The sequence below is a fragment of the Pinus tabuliformis genome, chromosome 8 (assembly GCF_031772625.1).
Source record: "Pinus tabuliformis cultivar Carrire ecotype Pingquan chromosome 8, CPIR1, whole genome shotgun sequence".
In the NCBI taxonomy this organism is placed as follows: Eukaryota; Viridiplantae; Streptophyta; class Pinopsida; order Pinales; family Pinaceae; genus Pinus; species Pinus tabuliformis.
In genome coordinates, this window is record NC_142294.1 from 1,881,419,176 (window position 1) to 1,881,433,835 (window position 14,660).

The following is a 14,660-nucleotide window of genomic DNA, read 5'->3' on the forward strand; positions in this document are numbered from 1 at the left end:
CCTGTCAAGTCTTCCAACATACAAGCAAGGAACAACATGCTAAAGCTTCATCAAGCGAACCAAGGACCATCTAAGACTCCGCGCACTTCACCATGCGGAGGTGAAGCAGTGATACGCCATGAAGACACCCATCACCCAGCAGCACTGAAGCTCGAAATGCACTTCAACAACAACACGAATGTACCAGCACTGCCATGTCGAGTCATGTTTCCCACATCTCTACTATGGGCTATGTTTTCAATCAATGTGATGTAATGTGAAAGTCCAAGATACCCACTTGTTGAACAAAGAGTCATGTAAGTCAAAAAGTAATGGAAGTCAATAGTCATGAGGGTAGCCGAATAGCCATAAGAGTTAGTTTCACCCTTGGCTATAAATACCACCTCATTTGTACATGCAAAGGACTTTTTCACCTTAGCTCCTCCCACATAGCCAAGAGAGCCTGTAATCTTTTATTTGAGGAGTAATTAGTGGCTCCAATGCCCCACTCTTGGGATTAGTGATGTATGGTGTAACGATGTGTCTTGGAACTTTCGCTTAATTCAGAAGCCTGCTAACAGGCCAACACGTTTTCACACATGTGTTGTATCTTTTCGTAAGACTCATCTTTAACACTTGTAATGCATGTTTCTTTAACCTGTTTTCTACATCTGAACTATTTCACTTATTGTAATACATTCTCTATTAATGGAAATGTGTTGTACATGTTGATAATGTTGTCTCGCCCGTGTAGACTACTCTCCCGAACAATAGACAGACCATTCACATGAAGCTTGTTGTAACAACCACTACATTCATTCAGACTCATCCGTTGACTGTTGTAAGTGTTATCTTACCTTCTATGTTGTGATTGCCACATCCATGTGGACTTCTCCTCTGAAAGCTGTGCACGTCCTGTTGTGTTGTGTGTTCCTAGCAGGGTTGGAACTACATTCCAACCAACCTGGGACTCACTTTCACCCTCTCCCTTTATAGTGAAAGAACCATTGACACAAGTGACACTTACACTCACCAAGCACATGAACCTCACTTCCCGAAGACAAAGAAGACCACTCTCCTATGCTGACAAGCAAGAGTTGAGGCAAATCCTTAAAATAATGGTAATTGGGCCATCATACTGGATGGGACTCCTACACCAAATGCTGTGAGGTCTAGTTTGGAATTTATATCGGGGTGATCCCCTGAATATTTTAGGTTTTAACCCCATACAAAAATTACCTGCATATGAATTCTAAAACATAGAAAATAAACAATGCGAGAGAATAACACATAAAACACATATACACATATATTTTCCCCTGGATCCAAAAACCAGGACTGCCATCTTGATTTTTCATTATGTTCCTTTCAATGTTAAAATACATATTTATACATGCTGAAGCATCCAATACCATGGATAAAAAACCATTGCATCCAAAACCATGGATTGAAAACCATCGCGCCCAAAACCATGTGCGAAAATCATGCACAAAAACATAGGTAGGTCCTCCCAACCTAATATAGGGTCCAAAAACAAAATTTCTGGGGTGCTACCCCAAACCCCATAGACGGGGGCTACCTGTGCCCCTCAAACCCCCTGTGACCCCCCCGCTATGCAATTGGCGCAACGAACGGGGGGCTTTGCCCCCCCCTCCAACCCCCCGGTTAACTACATGGGCTAGTCGTGGAAAGAATATAACACAACCCAAGATTCTCCCACTTGTTGTTTTCTTTCCATAGGGGGCCACAAGAGAGCTTAGTCATTTATCCAACCCTGCAATGGTCATTATTTCTCTATACCAAGAGAACTTCTCAGAGTTCACAGATTTTGTCAATGCATCTACAATATTCTTCAAAGTGTCCACCTTTACTAGCAACACCTTTTTGTCTTCTATCATATCCCTCACAAAGTGATACTGAACATCAATGTGCTTTGTCTTTGAATGATATGCAGGGTTCTTTTCCAAGAAAATTGCACTTTGGCTATCATGGTCTATCCTTATAGCTCCCTATACTAACCCCATACTTGAACACAATCTCTGCAACCAAACTACTTCCTTGCTTGCATGAGTGGCTACCATGTATTCTGCCTCTGTAGTTGATAGTGCCACTATAGATTTTTTCTTACTCATCCAATTGACTGCACCTCCAAATAGGTTAAACACATATCCAATTGTAGATCTTCTCTGATCCAGATCTCCATCCCAGTTTGCATCAACAAAGCCATGAATATCCAACACTCTGTCCAATCCTGGTCTCCCTTGGTAGCACAAACCATAATCACTAGTGCCACACAAATACCTGAAAACATGCTTCACTGTTGTCCAGTGCTCCTTCCTTGTTTTTGACATAAACCTGCTCAATACTCCCACTGCATGTGAATCATCTGATCTAGTACAAACCATTGCATACATCAGGCTACCAACTGCACTTGCATATGGAACATGGGACATGTCCTCTTCCTCTTCTTGTGTCTTGGGACACTGTTCAGCAGATAACCTCACACCTACAAGAATAGGAACCTTCACTGGTTTACTATCCTGTATATCAAACCTCTGCAACATTGTCTCGACATACTTCCTCTAGTTTAACTAGAGCTTCCTCTTTTCCCGGTCTCTTTTAATTTCCATGCCCAAAATATAGTTTGCAGAACCAATATCTTTCATGTCGAATTTGGAGGAAAATTGGGTATTCAAATCCTGGATAATTTCTTTGTCATTTCCAACCAGCAACATATCATCCACATACAAGACCAGTTAAATAACATGGTCACTAATTAATTTAAAGTACACACAGTGATCTGCTTTGCTTCTCGTGAAGCCAAGTCCCCGTATAAATGTATCAAATTTCTGATACCACATCCTTGGTAACTGTTTTAACCCATACAATGACTTCTTTAACTTGCATACCAGTTATTTCTTACCCTTCACCGCAAAGCCTTCAGGTTGCTTCATGTAGATCTCCTCTTCCATATCCCCGTGAAGAAATGTTGTCTTCATATCCATCTATTCTACCTCAAAATCAAAAGCAACAACAACAGATAAAAGTAATCTAATAGAAGTCACCTTGGAAACAGGAGAAAAAATATCACCAAAATCAATTCCCAGCACCTGGGAATAACCTTTTGCTATCAACCGAGCTTTGTATTTCTCCACCTTTCCTTCTGCATTTATCTTTCTTGAACAACCATTTGCTGCCAATCAGTTTCCTTCTAGCCAGCAACTCCACCAAATCCCAAGCCTCATTTTTGTGCAAAGATGTCATTTCATCAACCATGGCCTCTTTCCAGAGTTCACCATCCTCTGAATCTACTGCTTCCTTCACAATTATGGGATCATCATCAGTGACATATAAAGAAAAATTTGAACAGAAAGCAGATGGACTATAACTTTTTGGCTGCCTTCTTTGTCGAATTGATCTTCTCACACCCGGAGTTTGTGGCTCTTCATCTTCTGATTCCTCCTCTACTATAGATTCTGATTCTTCCTCCTTAAGATAAAGCTCTATCTTTTCAAGTTCCTTTAGTTGGACTTCATGTTTAATAACATCTTTCACCTCTTTGAACACCACATCTCGGCTGTACACAACCTTCCTTGTTACTGGGTTCCAAAGCTTATAACCCTTTAAACCATCCTTATACCCAATAAAGATACACTTTTCAGATTTACTATCCAAGTTGGTTCTTTTCTCCTTTGGAACATGTACATATGCATCAGATCCAAATACCTTCAGATGTGAAAGAGAGGGTTTCTTACGAGTCCATACCTCTGGTGGAGTCTTATCCTCTAAAACTAATGAAGGTGATCTATTGACCAGGTAACATGCTGTATCCATTGCCTTTGCCCAGAATTCTTGTCTTAACCCGACACCACTGAGCATGCTTCTTGCCCTTTCCATCAATGTCTTGTTCATTCTTTCTACAACTCCATTTTACTTAGGTGTGTATGGAGTAGTCTTCTGTCGTGCTATACCACACTTCTTATAGAATTCTTGAAATTCCATGCTGCAAAACTCTCCACCGTTATCTATCCTCAACACCTTTATCTTCTTCTCTGTCTGGTTTTCCACTAGAGCCTTATATTCTTTAAACCTGTCAAAGACTTTAGATTTCTTCTTAAGGAAATATATCCATGTATTCCTTGAGAAGTCATCTATAAATGATACATGGTACACAGACTTACCCAGTGATGGAACCTTCACAGGTCCAAACACATCATTGTGCACAAGTTCTAATATATGTTTCTCCCTTTTACCACCAGAGGGAAAACTCACCTGATTCTACTTCCCATATACACAATTTTCACAGAAATTAAAATCTAGAGAGCTATTACTCATACCTTCTACCATACCTTTACCATGAAGTATTCGAAGGCCCTTCTCTCCATTATGTCCAAGCCTTTGATGCCACAACATGGTCTTCTCTCCATAGACCACTATATTTTCTGCTCCACTTTCAGGAACCACAGAGCTGTTGCACCCATCAGCAATAGTGCTACCTTGCAGCTTGTACAAGGCTCCAATCCGAACTCCCCACATCAATACCAATGCTCTCCCAACCATCTTGTAGGTATCCTTCTCGAACATTGTTTTTACACATGCATCATCTAGCTTGCTTACAAAAATCAGATTTCTGGCCAATGCAGGAATATGTAGAACACTTAGAAGTGTTCTAACCCTTCCACCTTACAACTTCAACTTTAATTTTCCACGACCAACGATTCTAGCCTTCCTATCATCCCATAAGAAGACATCATAACCATCGTATTTCTTATACTCATAGAACCACTCTCTATGGGGAGTGAAGTGAAAGGATGCACTTGAGTCAATCAACCATGCCTCATGATCTACATGTGTACTTGAAGAAGCCAAGTACACATCCCCACCTTCATCTGAGGTGTTTTTTGCCTCTGCAGAAGGAGCATCATCGGATCTCGTTCCTTTGTTAGGAGCTTTAGATTTACAGTTCCTTTTGTAGTGCCATTCCTTTCCGAATTTCCAGTAAACCACCTTTACAGGTTTTCCTGGAGATTTAGATCTCCCTCTAGATTTAGATCTCCCATGCAATGTCTTATTTTTGTTTCTGTTCTGGGACCGTCCTTGTACAGACAAGGCATCACCATTCTGGCTCTCCATATTTTTCCGTCTCATCTCCTCCGCCAGCAAGGATGAGACTATTTCATCAAACTGCAAGCCAGTTGCATTACTACCTATTGTAATAACCAGAATATCCCACGAATTTGGTAGAGAACACAACAAACTGATGCACTTATCTTCATCTAAAATTTTAATATCGACAGATAATAACTGACTTACCATAGTATTAAATGCATTCAGATGCTCTGTCACTGAGTCTCCATATTTCATCCTCATGTTATACAACTTTTTCCGTAGGAATAGTTTATTTACGAGAGACTTAGATTGGTACAAAGTCCCTAACTTGTCCCACAAAGCCTTCGTCGTAGCTTCCCCTGATGCATTCAACAATATTGAATCTGAGACACACAATCGTATTGTGCTCTTTGCCTTCTGATCCAACTTCTTCCATTCTTCATCAAACACTCCCATTGGTTTCATACCCGGATCTACCATGATCCACTGATCTTTATCCACCAAAAAATCCTCCATCTTGAGTTTCCATAACTCAAAAATTTGATCATTAAATTTCTCTATCTCTATCTTTCCACTGCTTGCCATCTTCTTTCACCACCAGAATCGATCCCGCAGATCTCCCATTATATAGGGTCTACCACAAGCCTGAGCAAAACCCCTCAGCAAAAAAAGTGTCCCCTTGAAGCCAAAACAACTCTGATACCAAATGTAGGTTTTAACCCCGTATATAAATTACATGCATATGAATTATAAAACACAAAAACTAAACAATGCGAGAGCATAACACATAAAACACATATACACAGAGATTTTCCCCTAGATCCCAAAACCGGGACTACCGGCTTGATTTTTCATTATGTTCCTTTCAATGTTACAATACATATTTATACATGCAGTAGCATCCAATACCATGGACCGAAAACCATCACGTCCAAAACCATGGACCAAAAACCATCACACCCAAAACCATGTACGAAAATCATGCACAAAACCATAGGTAGGTATGCCCAACCTAATATAGGGTCCAAAAACAAAATTTTCCGGGGCACTACCCCGAACCCCATAGAGGGGGGCTACCTATACCCCTCAAACCCCCTATGACCCCCCCGCTACGCAATCGGTGCAACAAAGGGGGGGCTCTGCCCCCCCTCTAACCCCTTGGTTAACTACGTGGGATAGTCGTGGAAAGAATATAACACAACCCAACAAATATTGGCAGGTCTAGCATCGTCAACATTTCTGGCGCTAGAAGGAGGGCAACCAGTTAGACATGGTTGAAATTCCCCTCACAGTCATTCATCAACCATCTCGTCAAGGCAGTAACTTGCACTCCCTCTCACCTACACGCAACTCTGCAGTTGGTTACTCGTCACCTCCGAGAATTGAACACAGGATTTCATATCAACACCTTCACTCCGTCCGTCCCATCAGTCACCAGTTCACGAAAGAAGTTGGACTGATCCCAGGTATACAAGATCTTCCACACATGTCTTGGAATCCAAAATCCACTCCAACATGAGTTTTTGTATCATCGGTGGAAGAAGCATTCCTTGCCACGCTTGAAGGTCTAGAAGAAGCTATTGAATATTGATAGGAACCTCTAATCTTCCCATAAGATGAACAAGGAACTCTTGTGATCTTGAGATCAAACTTCGATATAGGAGGCTGAGGGGAAGGTAGCAGAGGATGTGGAGGTGGAGACAAACCGAGCGACTTAGATTTGGAACCATCAGACTCCGAAGGAGAGGAAGAGGACGAAGAAGAAGAAGAGATGGCTGACCTAAATCTTGAATGGATGACTCAGGGTCCATTGGCTCTCCCGACTCTTCTACACAAGATGCCAAAGTGACCAGAGAAAATCAACATCAAGTTCAACCTTAACAGCACGGTGAATGCAAGAAGACCACTTAGACAACTTCTACCTATAGTTGAGGTACGTTATGAAAACGTAGCATGTATATTGTTCCCTTATACCTTGAACAGTTGCGCAACTGCTTGGTTTCATAGAATTCCACCCAACTCCATACAGAACTGGGGTTCTTTCAAACGTATGTTCCTTGGAAATCTTGTTGATGACAAGACCCCAACAATTCTACTCGAAGAATTGGGAAGCCTCAAGATGGAGGGAAAATAGAAAGTGAAAGACTTCAATCAAAAGTTTATGCATATTTTGAACAAGTTTGTAGTAGACACTAAACCTCATGACTCCATCACTGTTGACTATTACACATCCACACCGAGATCCACCATTGCGCAGTTCATCAAGCAAGATGCAAAGCCAACACTTTTGGAAAGTTGCAAAGATGCTATTGGTGTTAAAAAGGACTTGCATGCAATCGAATTCATCAAGGATGACGAATCAACGAATGATTCCAACGATGTGAGCTGGAGGCCCCAAGCAACAACGAGCAAGGGTAGAGACAAGGAAGCAACTGATATTGAGACCCTCACTCACCTGTTCAATAACTTGACCACTGAAATGTTCGAACTCAAGCAATAGAAAATGGACACATTTGCGAGTAGTCATCTGCCCAGACAGAGACAGGGAAACATTTCATCAACTAGGTCATCAAGGAACAACCAATTCGCTTCCAAAATTGCGTAGAAGCCTGTGTTCCCACTCAATCAGTGCATAGATCCTAAGTTTTGTTCCTTCCACGAAGAGTATCACCCCGAGAACTCTTGCTCGGATTGGAAGCAAGTCGTTAGCTCTGTATGAAGTCATACACTTGATGCAGAAGGCGATATGCAGGAGCAGTGGAAGATATTGACAATGACAAAGAGGTTTCACCTGATGAAACACCAAGTTTTGGGCATGTGGTGAATGCATATCAGTGCTCGCAAGTAATCTCGAAGACGAACACTAAGAAGTAGCCCCAAAATGATGCAGGAGCATTCAACCCAAGAGAAAATCATTGTCATTAAGTAGACATAGGGGGTCATGTATTTTTAGGAATTTAGTTTCCTAAGTCTCAAGTTAATGTAATATTTAGGCTTTTAAGTGATTTAATTAGACAATGTGAGATATTTGCAAATGCTCTCGAATAAATGAGAACATGAGTGGATATTAATGACAAAAGAGTTAAAAATCAATTAGGACGGTCAAAACAGTTCCTTGATTCGAGGAACTAAGAAGAGCTCTTAGGAATTAAATGGAGATTAGAAGTGGATATAGAGGACAAAGAGGATTTAGGAGTTAGTTCAATATATTTAGAAATGGAACCAGAATTAGTTAAACAAAGCTTTCTGGTATAAATGTAAGCCTATGGGCAGAGTAGAGGGAGGAGGCCACTGATAGTTGAAGATCAAGCTTGTGCGAGACACAGAGTCTTGAATGTAATAATTTGTTTATATCTATATATATATATATACATATACAAAGGTTTATTCCTGACTATGTCAGTGTGTGTGAAATGAGTATTTCCTCAATGAATTACTTTTGAATTCGTAGGTTTTGTAATAGGGTTGCAGGCAAAATTTTGAAGGACGCGCAGAGGAGCAGAATGATTCAGAGGAATCATAAAGGGATCTTAGAATCCAGTGGAAGATCAGAGTGAAGCTCTGGAGAAGTTGCAAAGCGAGAATTCATAGAGGAGTTCAGCTCAGAGGAAGTTGAGCAGCGGAAGCAGAAGGCGGAGTTCTGAAGAAATACACAGAGGAGAGGAACGATTCGGAGGAATCATATTGGATCATTGAATCCATTCGAAGGATCCAAGAAGATAGTGATTAAAGGAGCATGTGAAGTTAATCTAGGAGGAAGAGTGCGTAACGAAATAGCAAAAGGATGGGAACCTTTGAAGAAGAGAAAAACCACAAAAGAATTGAAGAAACAACATAAAAAACCAAGTAAAAAGGGGTGAACGGAGAAGTGAAGTATGGTTGCACAGCAACCGTTGGATCTTTAAGATCAATGACTAGGATTAAGTCGCATCGGTGAAACACTATCTCATCGCATTGCTTCTGTGGAGAGGAACCGGCTTATTGAACTGTCAAACTCCAATATTGTGATAGAACCAGATCTGAAATTTTATGAAGGTGGATTTATAATCCTATTGGGTTCATGAGCCTGATCGCATCAGAGTTTTTATGTGTTAAAGCATCAGGCCTTGAAATCCTCCGACTTGCGCTCTTGCGATGAAACAATGCGCCAATAGCCGATAATTGGCAATTGGAGATCGGAGGTGTTGGAGAATGGAATGATCGGCAGAGCGCTGTGGGGAGGTCTAAAGGAGTGGACCCGACAAAGTTATAGTCACGAGTGTAATGGTTTTGAGTTCTGGCCTATGTGTTCTGGCGGGGTTTTCTTGTTGATTCCTATGTATTTTGATATTTTATTGTCCCGAGGGTTTATAAAGGAAAAGCGGAAGATTAATGCTCCCAATAGTTAAGTGGCCCCGATGTTAAGGCTTAACCACATATTTATAAGCTTCTGATAGACTTGTATATCGGAGGCAGAAGGAATGATGAGGCATATATGTAGTGTGCCTGCGGAGGAGCGATACTCTGATTGCGATAAAGGTGACCTCGGGAAGTGTGCAGAGGCCATATAAAGGCAAAAAGGTATGTTTATGCGTATATTTCCTTTGTAAATGGGTTATAAAGGATTAAGCGCCGATAGGAGGATTTCATGTGTAATTCCACTTATAAATGGAGTTTAAATATATATGCGGCTTAAGGGTTAACAAAGGTTAATGAGGGTTTAAGCGGGGTGATTAATTTCTGATAGAAAGGAAAAGGTGGGTTAATGTTTGGACTTTGTTAAGTCTATGAATCATTCCACATAAGACTAAAAGAGGGCCTTAACCATTTGTGGTTGATGATTTGACTCCTTTGAGATTTAAATACCTAGGACTAATGAGTGGATGCATTTATATGCACACTGTGGATGTAAGCGGGGGTAACCCTGCATCACAAAAGTAAAATTATCATTACAATATTAGGAGTAAAGGGGCTCCCCCTACACTTGGGAAAATGAAAGAGAAGGTGAGACATCTGATAAGGAAGGCCAATCCACCAACTGCCTCAAAGAAAAAAACACAAAGAAATTTCGGGAAGACAACGATGGATAAGAGTACATCCATGAGCACCAAGTTGCAAAACACTCCACTGGATAACATGAACATCCATTCCACCCCGGACACCTCGGTGAGTCTACCACCTCTAGACTACAACATAGTTAATGACACGAAGAAAACTCAAGTGAACATCATTTTGTTTGAGTTAGCCAAAGTCCAGAGTCAATGAGATATCATATTGTGTGCATTAAGACAGATGGAAACAGACAACGCAGCCTCTACCATCAAGGGAGAAAGCAAACCTCCCAGGTCACTTTCCACTGTGCTCAATACACTTCGGATGGAAGAAGAAAACTCAGGTTGGCCCCCATTCCTACTTTGCTTTAAGGTTTTCAACTACAATGTTCACAATTTCTTGGTTGATTATGGCGCGATAGCCAATGTCATGCCACTCTCCATTGCTAAGAAGATCAATGCACAATGGAGCGAAATATCCGCGAGAATCATCCAACTTGATTGAACATCACTACCATCCATTGGTGAACTACGAGACATGGTCATCTAACTATCTCATGATAGTCGAGTCCACCAATGCATCAACATAGTTGTTGTGGACATACTGGAAGCATATGGCTTGCTACTCAACGGAGACTGGTCCAGCAAGCTAGATGGATATTTTGCTACAGACTAGTCTCACATGTGTCTCCCATACAAGGGAAAATGCAACCAAATCTGGTTGTTATCCGAGAGGTATATGAAACACAATGTCACTCCCCTTAACGGTGAGAACGAACTGTTGGCCTTCGCAGAACTCATGTTTGGCAACTCCCTCCTGGAAACAACATTGGAGTGTTATCCTGCACGACAAACTCCAACCTCATCAGACACGTAGTTGGGACTCCTTCCTTGCCCAATTGATGGTAGTGAAACTTGTACATTTTATTTTTCTGATAGTAGCAGTAGTACTAGCTCGCCAAATGGTTCATGTATAAACGAGTTGTGGGTCATGAGTCTTGAAAAATCGGAAATACATGATGGCTCAAGGACTGAGTGTATCTCAGTCATCCTAAACAACAGACGAAGCAAGATTTCGAGATGTTTGATGTTCTAATGCACAAAAAACGATGTTGAGTATGAAGCTATCATGTTGAACATAAAAAGGACCACCGCTACGGATGAACAAAGCATCCTGGAAACCTATCGTTATCCGAAGATGGCTAATCTCAGTGCAAGCTACAAATCACAACAGTGAAAAACCTTTGACCGCTTGACCAAACAGTACTAGGATTGGTATGCATAGGTAGATGATGACTTGAGTACACACTACACGTGAGCAATCCAACATGAGACCCCAGGTAAAGGAGGAGACAAGTCATTGCAGCGAAGACCAGGTAGCACATACATTTTGTTTGCACTCCTTTATAGAAAAATTTACTAACACTTTGGGTGATTGGATTACTTGCAAAGTTCGTCATCATACTTGGTTTTCTAGTTTAAATCTTGCACGTAAGCAATTCGGGAAATTCTGCTTATGCATTGACTTCAGAAACTTGAACTCTTCCTGGAATAAAAATAACTACCTCGTGCCATCATCTGAACCCATGTTGCACGCAGTACCTGAAACAGTGGTGTTGTCTTCACTTGAAGGTCCTCTTGAATGCCACCAGGTTCCAATAGCGGAGCCCGATGGACTTTTACTGATCTATGAGAAGCTTGGCCTACACACGTATCATTTCCAATCACTTGACGGAAGGACTAACAACCTTCCTGTCAACGGCCAAGATCTCAGGCATTACCTTCAATAGGTCAGGTCACGCCCATGCCATGTACATAGTCTGCTTATTGCTTGTTGTTTTCATCTTGTTTTTTTCGCTTATTATCTTTGTTTTTTCTTTGTTTGACTCTACTTAATATTTTTGTTCACGTTTGTTTTGTTTTTTTGATATATTAATATTTTTTCTTTTCTAGAAATAAGTGCTGCCAACTACTATGTTTTGGCTTTTGTATAGAGTATGTGGCTGAAATTTTAGGAAACTCGTGACACTGTAACCCTTGACCAGTCTTTTGTTTGCCTTCTCTATGCTTGGTTGTAACCTTCGACTGATGAAGTCCTGATGAAAAATGGGAATTGTCTGCAAAGGAAGTTTGTTCCAATCATGAACTTATGTCCACATTGGGAAGCCCCATGCCTGTACTTAGCCTTCTACTCTGTGTGTTCAAGCTCATCCAACTAGTAGAAACGGAGAAGGGTAAAATCTAAACGAGAAAACCTATGTTATAAGTCTTACTTGCTTCTCTGCAGGAACAACCTATTCTGCTCTCAATAAGTCTGGATCCTTCTTCTGCCCCAAAAATAAATAAGTGCCTATGCATAGTCCTCTTGAAAAATACAAAGGTGAAAGAAGAGAAAGGCATCCTGCACAGAGAGGTGAAGCATGCAACTCCACCGAGGTATTGACCAGGCTCACTGGCAGTGGATCAGTGTGTGTGTTCCTGCGTGACTCCGCTGGGGTACTATCCAGGCCTGGTAGCAGCGGAGCAATACTAGAGATGAAAACTTATACTCTAAAAATCTTCAACTTGCGAGCTAAACTATCCTTCCCGGATTTGAAACACTAAGATCTAAGCAGAGCTTTTGATTGTGTTTGACTGAGTTGGCAAAGGGTGAACCATGTATGTCCATGGGGTAAGTGGGGAAACTGAATTAACCCACATAGGGATTCAATACTCCCCGAAATACCAAGGCCCTGTGCTACCAATGAATTGAAATAGAGAAGCTATAGTTCTACCAGTGTGTCGCCAGTGTTGTAGTGGCTACAATGACCCTCCAAAATTTTGGCCTGCACCGATTTTGGAGACTCCCTTGAGAGTTTCACTTGATGACTGCACACACTCAGGTTCACTCCGTGAGCTCGTGTGAGTCTTTGCCTCTGCCTTGCTTATTCATTTCATTCAAGTTTCTGCATGCTAGTGTCTAAGTCATTCTTGCAACCATGTTCTTGTTATGCTCAAAGTCTTCGCTTCGTATGTGCTTGTTGTGTTCTCTATGAAAGCATCTGCCACACTCACACACAGAGTCACATTCACTATTGCACAAGCATCATCTCGATCAATGAACGGTCAATCATGAGTGTCGCGCTTGTCACTTACGCCGTCGGAAAATCATTTTGAACATGTGTGTCTAGATCGTTTGGGTCATTTCGTCGTCGAGTCATGCGAGTGTGTGTTCGTATGATCACCTATGCATTTTTCGATCATTCACACACTTAGTCATTTTGCTGAAGTTCTCATGACCAAACTCTCCTCTGACAACTGGACCATCACTCCTCTTTTGATCGATCGATTGTTAACCAGAACAACGTAGAACCACCAAGCTAGTCTTTTCAAGCTACGATGCCTACAAGCAATTCAATCAACCCTCATGCTGGCCACCTGGATAGTTGGACTTGACAGTCACCTTGGGGCTGACTACCCTAAAAAATTGCACAGAAGCCACTAAAATTACTCACTCAGTTGACTAAGGAATTTGGGCAGACAGGCCGGACAGAAACCAAGTGCCCATCCTTGTCTCCCTTAGAAAATTTCACAGTTTTCCTAGTCATTCATCCCGATAGTCGAACCACTACTCGTCTCGGAAATTGCGCAGTTTCATGAGCAGGCCTTTTGCTTCCTAGTAGTCCTCTCAACTTAGAAATTGTGTAGAAATGATCAGCAGGCCGACCTCTCAGCCTCAGTGCAGTTTCCTCTGCAAGCAGCTCCTAGAACCAAACTGTCAGTTCCCTTCAAGAATTGCACAGTTTTTGTTGCCAGTGACTGAACAACCAACTGCCAGTTCCCTCTGGTAATTGCACATTTTTGGCTTCCAGTGACCCCAACAGCCAACTACCAGTTCCGTCTAGGAATTACGCGGTTTTGGCTACCAATCTCCCAGGAAATTCCTCCCAAAAATTGTGCAATCCCTACCTACCGACCCTCCTCACAGCTTGGCCTGTTCCTCCGAAAAATTGCACAATTTTGGCCTTACAGCCCCTGCTACCCTCTCATTCCAGAAACTGGGCAGATCTTGCCTACCTTGTCTTCGTGTAGCCCAGACTGCCTCTCCCAAAATTTGTGCAATTTTTCCTCCTAGTTGAGCCAAACCTCGCAGACAGTCACTGTCGACTCATATTTCCTATCTCCATCACTTAGTGACTCTTGTGCATTTTTCATCAGCAATGCCCAGAGCCATCATCCCACTTCAAAATCTTGCTGCCTCTCTCAGTCACCTGCATCCGAAATGATCATGTTTCACAGTTGACTAGGAGGTTTTGGATTTGATGTCGTCTTGTCATGAGTGACTGCAGGTACAGGTACACCAACAAACATGGAAAGATGATGAATGGGATGAACGAAGGGAGCACATGTAGAAGGACATGTTCACTAATGGACGCATGAACGATGCATGTGAAATGGACAAATGTGACGAACATGCACCTTCACAAACAGATGAGACTGTCAAGCCTTCTAACATGAAAGAAAGGAACAACATGCTAAAGCTTCATCAAGCGAACCAAGGAC